General features: G+C 32.9%; 1 long non-coding RNA gene across 2 annotated transcripts; it reads right to left on the bottom strand.

Moving 5' to 3' along the window:
- Positions 1-3,031: 3,031 nt before the first annotated feature.
- Positions 3,032-12,504, bottom strand: LOC101887106 (uncharacterized). 2 transcript variants are annotated; one of them, XR_012399399.1, is made up of 13 exons: positions 12,427-12,504; positions 12,013-12,147; positions 8,827-8,856; positions 8,666-8,735; positions 8,312-8,341; positions 8,146-8,215; positions 8,033-8,060; positions 7,796-7,825; positions 7,625-7,694; positions 7,223-7,267; positions 6,107-6,240; positions 5,896-6,028; positions 3,032-3,405 (listed from the first exon to the last, which is right to left on the bottom strand). It is a non-coding gene; the product is annotated as an uncharacterized lncRNA (long non-coding RNA). The 2 variants fall into 2 exon arrangements; XR_012399398.1 differs by lacking the exons at positions 12,013-12,147; positions 12,427-12,504 and having other exon boundaries at positions 3,129-3,405; positions 8,827-9,095.
- Positions 12,505-12,745: the final 241 nt, after the last annotated feature.

Here is a 12,745-nt window from a genome sequence, read left to right as displayed (position 1 = left end):
GCACTTATTATTTAAAATTATTTTATTTTTTAAATAGACGTTTCCCAAACAGCAAGTGCAACCCATATTCTGAAACTAAATTCACTACGGTAGCCTATTAAACAAATTGTCATTTCTATTTTTTTTTCTTGCTCTTCTATGGGGCATGTTAAAGCTGAGGGTATCAGAGAGAGTGTGTGTTCGTGTATTGATAAAAGTCAAGAGTGTGTGATGTGCTTCAGATCTGTTGGCAAATGACCTGCAGGACAGCCGTTGCCCATGCCAGTCTAAAACTCAATACTAAGCCCACGCCGTACTTCACAGCTACTGAGGGAATCTTGACACCATGCAGCACTTCAGGCCACACACACACACACACACACACACACACACACACACACACACGCACACACACACACACACACAAACACACACACACACACACACACACACAAACACACACACACACAGACACACACGTCTCCAAATTCATCCATCACCACAGAAAGCGCCACAGGCTTCGGTTTCCTCACAAAGACAGTTTTGACTGGAGCGCTAAGAGCCAAGATGCACACAGTCAAAATGCCAGAGATTTTACATGCCAAATTAAAAAGGGGACAAATGCTGATTTGGAACACTTAATGAGATGAAGCGATAGGAAAAGACACGCTTGTGTATTCTTGGGGAGAAGTGTTTCACTGATATAATCTCTGTCTCTCTCTCTCTCTCTCTCTCTCTCTCTTGCTGTCTCTTTTTTTAAGCAAGATTATTTTTAGCCGGATTGTTTGTTGCAGAAATGTATAGGGAAATGTGTTTACGCTCATTTGTGCTATAGATTTTCAGTATGTCGATAACTGTTGTGGGTTTTTATAATCACATTTCAGGAATAAATTAATTGAAAGGAAAAAAGTAAAGGAGTAAGGATTAGAATCTTATATTTTAAGTTATTTTAGCATTAGATTATAGTTTTGTAGATTTTATTAATACTTTGAGTTTGTGGATATTTCATCGTTTCTGTTTTATTTTTAAGTGTAATGTTTTTGTAATTTTGTTGTTATTATTTTCCTTTTTGTTGCTTTTTGTATTTGCTTACCTATTTTTTATATCTAGTATTATTATGTTATTGCTCTATATAAAATAATTATATAAAATAATAATTAATATAATAAAAAATATAAAGCCTTCATTCATTCATAAATTTTCTAGGGTCGCCACAGCAGAATGAACTGCCAACTTATCCAGCATATGGTTTACGCAGCGGATGCCCTTCCAGCTGCAATTCATCTCTGGGTAACATCCATACACACTCATTCACACTCATACATTGCAGGCAGTTTAGCCTACCCAATTTACATGTCTTTTGACTGTGGGGGAAACCGGAGCACCCGCAGGAAACCCACGCAAACACAGGGAAAACATGTGAACTCCACACAGAAATGCCAACAGACCCAGCCAAGGCTCGAACCAGTGACCTTCTTGCTGTGAGGCGACATCACTTCCTACTGTGCCACCGCTTCACCCTAATTTAAAACCTATAAAACAATATTGTTTATCAAAATATAAAATGGTGTAAAATAATAAAATGTAAAATTTAAATGTGAGATTCTTTTCTTGAAAATAGGTTTGTGTTTTATAAAAAATATTTTATTTTATAACTGCTATAAAATATAATTTTTACACATAATTTTATTTAATATTTCATTTATTGACATTTTTTCTGTTTTTTTTTTTTTGTGCTTTTAGGGCTCTATTTTAAAGATCTAGGCGAAAAATCTAAAGCACATGGCACAAATGCATTAAGGGCATGTCCGAATCTAATTTTGCTATTTTAAGGATGAAAAAAATATGCTTTGTATCGTGGCACATGATCTAACAGGGTTGTGTTTATTCTCTTAAAGAGTTATGGGTTTGTTTTGAGTACAATGTGCATTAAACCGATCAGAGTCTCATCTCCCATTCCCTTTAAGAGTCAGTTGCGTCGCGCCATGGCGCATTTGCTATTTACATGCCAGACTTTGTAAGTGGAAAAACTGAAGGCCACATTAGACAGAAAACAGTTAAACAGACCATCTGCAACGTGATGATAAAGAATGAGCCTCCATTTGGCCTCTTTACTTTTTATTTACTTTACATTTACTCTTTACTCCTCTTTCTTGGAGTAAGGTTGTACGTACGCCACGAAAGACATCCATTAGCCTACATATTTAATTTAGTTTGTTAAGAGCAAAAATTTGTTTCAAAACTATTTCTAAATTCAGTTTTAATTTCCAGCTAACGAATACTGTAAATGAATATTAATAATAAAGTATGGCCAAAAAACTGAGTTATATCCACACATGTCCTATTCTTATTCCCCTTATGGTGATGCATATGTCTCAGGTTGACAAATCTAAACTTATTTTTATTAAAACAAATATAAATATGCATATAATAAATAATACTACACTCTAAAAAAAAATTCCGTAAAAAAACGGTAAAATGTACTGGCAGCTCATTACACAAATATTTTACCGTAAATTAAAAACGGAAAACTTCTGTTAATTGACAGTGTGTTCACATTAAAAAAACTACAAAATATCCGTTTTTTGACGGTTAAACTACTGTAAAATAACGAAACATTTTATAGTAATTTAAGGGTTTTCTATATAAAAAAACGGTTATTTTCTGTGTTTTTAAGGGTATACCAACAGTAAAAAAGCGGAAATATTTTGTGTTTTAATAGTATACCTATTGTAAAAAAACAGACAGATTCTGTGTTTTAATAGTATACCTACTGTAAAAAAACAGACAGATTCTGTGTTTTAATAGTATACCTACTGTAAAAAAACAGACAGATTCTGTGTTTTAATAGTATACCTACTGTAAAAAGAGGACTTTTTGTTTTTTTAATAGTATATATACACAGTGAAAAAATGAACAGATTCTTTGTTTTAATGGGATACCTACTGTAAAAAAATTATTATTTTACTAATTTAATGCTCTTCAAGCAGCATAGAAATGGCAGTTGGTAAGGATAAACATATACATATGGGAAATACACTATTAATGGTTTACCATAGTAAAAAAAAAATTTATTCTATACTGTATGTGTAAAGAAGCAGTAAATAGTTTGTTAACTGTGAACTTACAATTAGTACAAAAACAACTTTGCAATTAAAACAGATTCTTTAATGAATACAAATCATTTGAATTCAAAATAGCTAGTTATACACACAATAATACATATTGACATGTGAATCACACAGTGAGAGGTCTTGGCAAATAATCTCATAGCAAATTAGTTTTAAATGTTAGCTTTAAGATAATTGAGGACAAGTGGGCAAATTACAAGTACTTTACATTAAGAAACCAGGTTAAACTGCAAGATGGCAGGAAACAGACGATACAACTGGGTTTTCTTCCGCTCCAATACTGATACTTCAATGGCTGTAAAACAAAAACAACAAAAAAAAAACATTACTAATGACATTTCACTTACAACTGGGGTGATTCCTTGCATGTCAATAGTTTACACAAATGGAAGTTTTGTCATCATCTTCTTGTCTCACCCCTGTAATTTCAAGCCTGTCTGACTGACATACTTCCACAGAACAAAGTAGGAGAAATAGGAGCAACATTCTTTAAAATATGATATTTTGTGTTTTGCAGAGGAAACAAAGTCATACAGGTTTAAAATGTCAAGAGTGAGTAAATTATGAATTATCAATTATTCAGTTTTGGGTGAGAAATCACTTTAAGATTTTTCAAAATAAAGTGTAGGTACTTTTGACAATATTCGGAACAATAATGCAAGAGAGAAACAGTAATATAAACAAACTATGCTGGTAACACTATAATAACTACAGGCTATGATTCATTTATGAAGCATTAGCAAATAGTGAATTCATTATCTGTTAAGCATTGACTCTAAATTAATAGATGTTAGCAGTCGGTTATAAATACAGCTGCAAAATTTGCTACAGCTACAGTTTAATAATTGTGTTATCAAACTTTAATGATTGATTTTACATTACTATTTATATATATATATATATATATATATATATATATATATATATATATATATATATATATATATATATATATATATATATATAAATATTATATTTAATATTGCATTATTTACAAAACTTCTTCCAGTTGTGGCCTAATCTGTGAGGATTATTCATGACTTATAAATCCTTATAAACGACAGTTAAAGGCTCAGTATCAAATGAACATTCTTATCTAAACAGTCTTATCTAAAAAATGTAATTACTGTAAATATGAAACCTTGCTGAATAGCTGGAGTGCCAAAATATAACATAAAACTGGATAAAACAACACTAAAATAATTTAATGATATTACGATGCAACATTTCAGTGTTATTTAGCTATGTTTAAACTGTACAGTAATTTTATTTTAGATAAGATTTATTTTTCATTTAATACAATAAAATGAATTTCATTTTTAGAATATAACTGAATCTTTAATTGTGATTTATAAGGGGATTTACAAAGCATAAACAATCCTCACTTTAGGCTACAAAACTGGATGAAGTTAACAAAAGCACTTATTAAAATAAATATTGTATATACTTTATATACTTATTTTTTGTACTTTATTTACAAATATAACTATTACAATTCATTCATGTATTTTCCTTCAGCTTAGTGTGTACTCACACTATGTATAGTTGCCTTAAACCAGGCCGAAGCACTCTTGTCTTCCCTCCCGTCTCCCCTGACGTCCCACACTCACATTGCATTCGAGCCTGAGCACTCTTACATCATCGATGATGCGCTGTTTAGTTTAGGAAGTGCTCTCAGCACGAAGGAGAATTCTTTAGTTATATTGTTTTAGTCATTTGGGATGCAGTAACACGCTGTCAAATATTTCGCCGAACAGATCAGCCACTTTTGATGTTAATAAACAATCATAAATTCCTTGTGCTGCAGGAATAGGAGGTTTGCTAAAGGCGCAGCTGTGGTGCAGTAAGGGGTTTGCGTTCATTGAACAGTAATAGTGATTAATTTATCCAAATCAAAGTCCCTTGCAAACTGTCATAGATTAAAGACACAAACCCCTCACTGCACAACAGCTGCACCTTTAGCAAACCTCCTAGTACCTGCAGCACGTTGACTTTGATTGTTTATGAGCGTCAAAAGTGGCTGATCTGTTCGGCGAAATATTTGACTGCGTGTCACTGCATATTGAACAACTAAAACGATATAACAATATAAAGAAATCTCCACTGTGCTGAGTGAGAGCACTTGTTAAACTGAACAGTGCATTATTGACGATGTAAGCATGCTCAGGCTCGAATGAAATGTGAGTGCAGGTCGTCGGGGAGACAAGCACGCTTCCAGTTTCAAGGCAACTATGGATAGCATGAGTACGCCCTTGAAAACACCCATACACACTTATTTACAAACACACTCATACACTACAGCCAATTTAGTTAATCAATTTCCCTATAGCTTATGACTTTGGACTGTGGGGGAAACCTAAGCACCCGGAGCTCTACTTGCTGTGAGGCAACAGTGCTAGCCACTGTGCTGCCCAACTATTACTATATGCCTGAATAAAAAGATATATAAATGTTAGTTTGAATAGTTTATTAACCATTTACTTACACATTCTGAATGATTAGAAAAAAAATACACCAACTATTCTTAAATCACTGGTTTGTAAATAATGCTATACTAAATTTAGTAATGAAAAATTAATCATTAACAAAATATAAAAACAAAATCATTAAGCACATTATAGATGTGCTTATAAGTCAAGATTACAGCATTTGCAGCTGTAGTTATAAACTGTATACTAAGGTCTATTAATGTAGAGTTAATGCTTAACAGAACTTTTTGCTAATGCTTAATAAATTAATCAATAGTGTTTAGTTATTATAAAGTATTACTGGTGTGCTTAATTACCTTTAAATCTTCCAAGGATTCTGAAAGTCTTTCTGGTCTGACAGGAATCGAAGGAGTTTAGATGGTATGTTTCTGCTTGGTGCTCTTTTTTTCTGCTTTGGACCTACATTCTGGATAGTTACTAAGCATGCTCCTGTTGTAAATACAACAAACATGTATCAACTTACTTGTCTTATAAAAATGAAATAAACTTAAAAATGTAAAAACAGACCTTCATATAAACTCCAGAGTCAGGGCTGCTTCCTTAGGCTACATAATGTTTAGCACATAAGAGACTAAACATGTAGCTCACCACAATTAGGGGACAGCCCAATGATCTTGTTATTGTGACTGTGGACTCTTTTTCTGAAAAAAAGAAAAGTGAGTTGTGTGTTGGGTCTTGTACACGTCCACATGGAAAGAACCTATATAAACATATGGTTTAATATAGGTTTTGATTTAGGTTTTTGAAATATGTGACAAATATAAAATTAGCTGTTTTCCTATATTACATGTACATATATGGGTACATATATGCACACCTATATGTTAAATTATTAATATTATAAATAATATTATAAATATTATAATTATTATGTAAAATTATTCAAATACATGTCTGCTACATAATTTAAAAGAAATTAAAATATATATATTTACTTAATCAAATATTACAAGAAATAATTATAGTGCAAGAACAAAAATAAGGCAAAAAAAAAAAAAACAATAAAGGAAAGAAAACAAAATTTAAAAAAATGACAAACCATTTTGTTTTACATTTCTTTCTTTTCCACTATCTTTATACAAGAAAGAATTGACCTTGAAAATGTTTCAGGAAAACATGTAGACATCATAGCTTTCCATCTCCTCTCACCTATTTGCCATAGTTAAATTCCATAACATGCCAATAACATGTGATACAAAAGTCAAGTGGCACATACATAAGTTTTTCGCATTTTTTAAGTTAGTTCTTACCCAGAGAGCAAACCTACGTTAAATTAACATTGAATAAATGTTAAAACATCAATCAAACTATCATTGAAACAACGTTAAAAAGTCACCACTGATTTTTAGGCAGTTTTCCACCCTGAAATAATGGTAATTCTATGATGATAAATAGACAAAACTGTCCCAAAATCAGCATTTATTTAACCAAAATTAAATCTTTTTTTTTTTTTTTTACAATGAACCCAACATTAAATAAAATGTTAAATCAACCACACTATCATACAATTAATGTTGAAATTTAAATTTGATTTTTAGCCAGTTTTGCATCATGAAATAATGTTATTACAATGACGCTAAATAGATTAAACGGTCACAAAATTAGCATGAAGGCCTGGCTCACCATCAAGATGCCCACATTGAAATTGTCTCTCTCATCATCAGGTGGCTAAGAGAGAAAAGAAAAGAGATTCAGCAGTGGACCAGTTATTTCCTTATCACTTTAAACAGACATTACCAAAATAAAGAACGTGTAACATTTCAAATGATGCAAAAATAAATAATAATAATAAATAACTGCTTGCTTTATTTAACAGATTACAGTAGCAGCTTAAAAAACCCAGATAAAACACCCACATCAACCCAGTACTTTTTAGTTTGAATACATGTTAACAAAATTCTAAATTACTGAAGCAAAATGTGTTCATGTAAACACTTAGTAAAAATATAGGTACAAGAAATTGGTTTTGCCAAATAATAAAAATAAAAGCATCAATATAAAAAAAAAAAACCCTGACCATTTTACCTCTTAAGCTTGAAAGTTTACTGTCATCCCCTGTACTAAGTACAGATGGTCCAGCACAACTGCCCGAGTTCTGAAAGAGCAAACACATTCTTGGTAAAATGACAATAGATGCAATGCTAAATATAAATCATTTTTTATTTTTTGTATTATTTATAAAAATGCAGTACTGACCAGTCAGCATCAATTTTTACACCAACACACCTACAACAAAAATAACACTCATTCAGTTTGAAACATGCAACGTAGTCTACTTTTATACTTTACATACTTTGTGAATAATAAAAAAATGAAAACATTTAAAACCCCAGCTGTATTTTATTTCATTTGTCTATATCAATTCAAATTTAGTTTGGATTGAACGTAAGATTTAATATTTTTATTTAGATTGCTGTGAAAATGTACCTGTACCTTGTACTTATATCCAAAATTACAGAACCTGGAAGTCAACAAAGCAAAATATCAGTGAACCTTATATGTACAAAACACTTAAAACCAAACAGAAAAAACGCTGAACATTTTACCTCTTAAACTTCAAAGTTTACCGTCATCTCCTGTATAAGGTACAGAGGGTCCAACACAACTGCATGAGTTCTGAAAGAGCAAACACATTCTTGGTAAAATTACAATAGATGCAATGCTAAATATAAATCATTGTTTATTTTTTTGGTTAAAAAATGCAGTACTGACCAGTCAGCATCACTTTTTACACCAACACACCTACAACAAAAATAACACTCATTCAGTTTGAAACATGCAGCAGGTTGTCTACTTTTAAACTTTAAACTTTGTAAATAACAAAAAAATGAAAACATTTAAAATCCCAGGTGTATTTTATTTAATTTGTCCATATTAATTTAAATTCAGTTTGGATTGAATGTAAGATTTAAGATTTTAATTTAGATTGCTGTGAAAATGTACCTGTACCTTGTACTTATAACCAAAATGACAACATAAACATAAAGCAAATCTTATATCATATATCAGTGAACATTATATCTACAAAACACTCAAAATCAAACAGAAAAACCCTGAACATTTTACCTCTTAAACTTGAAAGTTTACTGTCATCTCCTGTATAAAGTACAGAAGGTCCAGCACAACTGCCTGAGTTCTGAAAGAGCAAACACATTCTTGGTAAAATGACAATAGATGCAATGCTAAATATAAATCATTATTGTTATGGTTAAAAATGCAGTACTAACCAGTCAGCATCAATTTTTACACCAACACACCTACAACAAAAATAACACTCATTCAATCTACATAAAAAGATTTCATTTGCGATAACACCATATGTAGTTCACTCTATCAAGAGCCGCTTTTCCACTATCGTGCTGAATCGTTCTTTAAACAGAACTGTTCCATTCCGTGCCAAACCGGGCCAGACAGCACGGATACGGTTTCATTTTCCACTGTCGTGCTGCGACAAAGCTCTTTAAAACATTACACAAAACGCATTAGTAGTTGCCTTGGTAACGCAATGTAAACGGTTCCCTTTGTTCAATTAAAGTTAAATAAGAGCCGAAACTATTTATTTATTTTTTTTTCATAAAAGCAAAAGCAACCATGTGATTAAACAATGTTATGCCGCTCTATCAAATAGGGGTGCTAAATATAGGTACATGTGCACCCTTATTTATTTATATGTTGCGCAGCTCTGGCTAAATTTTATTTGGAGGGAAAATTACCAAAATGTAACGTGATGATTGAAAATAATTGGAGGGGAAATAAATAATATTTAAAATCTCTGAACATAACAGAAAAATAAACAATGATAAGACAACAATAATAGTGCATTTGCATTATAGTGGCAGAAATATAATTTTTGACAGGCCTTGTCAAAGGTGAGCGGGCACTTTCACTAATAAAAACACAGCACATAAATTATTTCATTTTTAACAATTAATTAAATTACACTGCGTTTTTATATCAAAAGTTGATAATGATATAAAATATACTACATTTTGATGGTAAAATAAAACCAATTAAGCGATGGTTGTTATTTGTTTTACTATTCAAACATTAAATAACGAATGCAGCAAGTGAAATAAAAAACGAATATGAAACAATATATAGCAGGATTTAAAGCATATAAAGCACTATTATATTTAGCAAAATGCTGCTCTATTATCTTTTTATTTTGATCATTTTATTTTTATTATTATAAATATTTAAAATATTTTTGTGTTCATAATTAACTAACAAGCTGTAGGCGAATTATTGCTTGACGTTTTAGAAAATATTTGCGTAGCTATATTAAAGAAAAAACAAAAACACAGAAACATGTTACATGCCTCATAAATGTCATATAACTTATGTTTAACCAAATCATATAATTGCCTAGAGCTGAAATGATGAAAATTGCTCATTTTATTTTTATAAAACATTTGTCAAAACGTATTGATATTTTTTGAGTAAAAGCAATACTGACATTTAAGAATCCATATTTATTTAATTCATTCATTCTTTTGACTTTTTTATTAGAGCATATGCTATTATACAAATCAAACAACAGTACCTTGGACAGTTACAGTGCCGCTCCGTAAAGCTTTCAAGCAAAGTCTTTTGGACGGCCGACATTACAACACGAACACGCCGTCCTTCAGGTGGTCTCACCGGTATTAACAAGCTGTCCTGGCTTTGAATTAAAAAGTGCAATTATTTCCTCGTTGTTAAAAGAGTCTGCAAGTTCGTGTTTCATGGATATAGTGATGTTGTTGTGGAATTTGGACATCGACGATGCAAAGCGTGACTTTATTCGCTTTATTCGATGCGCAGCAGGAAAAAAAAGTCAGCAGCGCAAGTCGTTGGCATGTCTCTCCCAGCGCTGCGTGCATTAAACTCACTTTCAGGCAGACGAAGTAGGTATGTATTCAAGTCAATAAAATAATAACTTTAATGAATAAAATATCTTCGTAAGAATGTGATGAGTCATTCACTTCTCTGCCAGAGACTACTCTATGGTTTTAAAACCCTTTTCAAACTGTATCGTTTAGACCTGGATCATTATTTTATATTAAATGTACTGTAGTTTAATGAAGATGTCTGATGACTAGCGCGCTTCTGCTGAGCCAGCTGTGGTAGCTTAGCAACCGAGTCGCGACGTCAACCCACAGAATCTGTCAGCACAGTTCAGCACGGTTGTCTAACCGTGCCGAGAATTCCGGGCCGAGAACGGTTTGTAATCGTGCCGCGCCGTTCCAGGCTCAGTGGAGAAACAACCGTAACCGTACCGAAGTGTTCTTAGAACGGTTTGGCACGATAGTGGAAAAGCAGCTAAGGTTTCATTCAAATAAAACTCCTGATCTCCTAATAGTAAAGAAAGTATTATTTGCTATAATGAATCGAACTGACAATTAGTTTGAAGAATTTTAAGACTGTGGAAGAACAACTCATCTTTATATCTTCATATTAGCTGCCCTTGAGGTTCTTAAAATTGAATAAATAAATATCAATGACAGTTCAACTCGACTACAACAAACATTTAATTGTGTGCTTTAAGGTACACGTTGTAGGCTATTTGAGGCCGAAAACGCATGACAGTGTAAACACTATAAATACTTTTAAATGTCACACACTTACTGTATCACTCTGTTATCTCTGTACACACAAACACACGTCGCGAAATGCGGAAGTTTTTTTTTTTTCGTTCCATTTGGCGAGCGTTATTAAATTCCATAACATTCTCATCAGTTCTTGCTTCTTATTTGCGTCTATTACCCCAGTTTGTCACGCGGGATGAATGAAATGTTCATGAGTTAAAGTGAAACTGCCGAACTGCAGTTAAAGTCAGGCATCCTGCTGATTTGATTCAGAAGGGCACTTGTTTGTCAGACGGCTCACCTGTCAGGTATACATCCGCGCTAAAATGTCAAAGTATGAAAGTCACCCATGAGCTGCAGCTCCCAACCCAACGTTGAGAATAGATTAACGGCGATATATATTTTTTTATCGCGCGATAAGTCTCGCGTTAACGCAGCACGTTAATGCTGATAACGGCCCACCACTAATAATAACTTAACGAGTGTGTATTTTCCCTCATACCGAGTTACAAATGTCTCCAATTCACGCGAGTCTAACTTATAACTTAACGTTACTTAAAAACCAGCAAAGCTGTTCCACTGAAACTCGGTCACACAGCCTTAAAACGTCGGTCAAACTAAAGCTAACATTTGATAACGTCAGTAAAAATATGAAATTAGTTATTAATATGCAAACAAACACAGACGGTCAGGTGTTACGAGCGTTTGAAACACGTTGACGTTAGTGTTCATTAAAGGTAACGTATATCAACCAAACTACACAGTGTCACAAACTTTGAATGCTATCCCTTGTTCAATGCACTGTACAAAGAAAACATTTATATTTCTATTAAATAATTAACATACCTTTCACACTCTCACAGACAAGCTGACGTTTACCGTTAATCCAGTCAGACACGCAGGTGCAGAGAGAGTGAGTGGGTGATTGGGACGTCACGTCACTTCCCGCGCACGGCAGTTTAGAAAAATACGGACAAACAACTGTAAATGAACAGATACCATATTTACTGATGAGGAAAACGCATAAAAAGGTAAAAAATCATTAGGTAAATGCTTGTTTAAATTACATTTAACCACTCATAGCTCAGTTTGATCTTAATGAAATAAAGTCTGATCTTATTAACAATAATTAACGTAATTCACTGCTGTACTTTCCATGGGCACTTCATACAAGACAAAATCATTTTAAATAACGATAAAAATGTAATAAAGCAGTCTTTTAACTAAAATATTGTTATATGTTTTATTAATCGTACTTACCAGGGAAAAAACAGAGGAAGAAATATGTCCCGATGTCCATCAAACGCTGCCTGAGCTGCGATCCCCTTCCCACAATGCAATTCGAAAATGTATATAAACCAAGTGTGCCGCAAGCCTACGTTTGAGTGAAGGTTTCGGCCGTTAGATCGTCCCCTGGGGGCTGGCTGCAGTACAAGTCATAAAGCCCGCCTCCTCCGTGTTAATGAAGGAGACTTGAGCCCAAATAAAAAAAAATCTTACACTTGCAATAAAATGTCCCGAAAGATAGTTCTGGTCGATTAAGGCACTGGTTATTGTGCTGAAATAGGTGCAGATCTTC

This window comes from Danio rerio, chromosome 24 (assembly GCF_049306965.1).
Source record: "Danio rerio strain Tuebingen ecotype United States chromosome 24, GRCz12tu, whole genome shotgun sequence".
Classification (NCBI taxonomy): Eukaryota; Metazoa; Chordata; class Actinopteri; order Cypriniformes; family Danionidae; genus Danio; species Danio rerio.
This window is presented reverse-complemented; position numbering and strand designations above follow the sequence as displayed.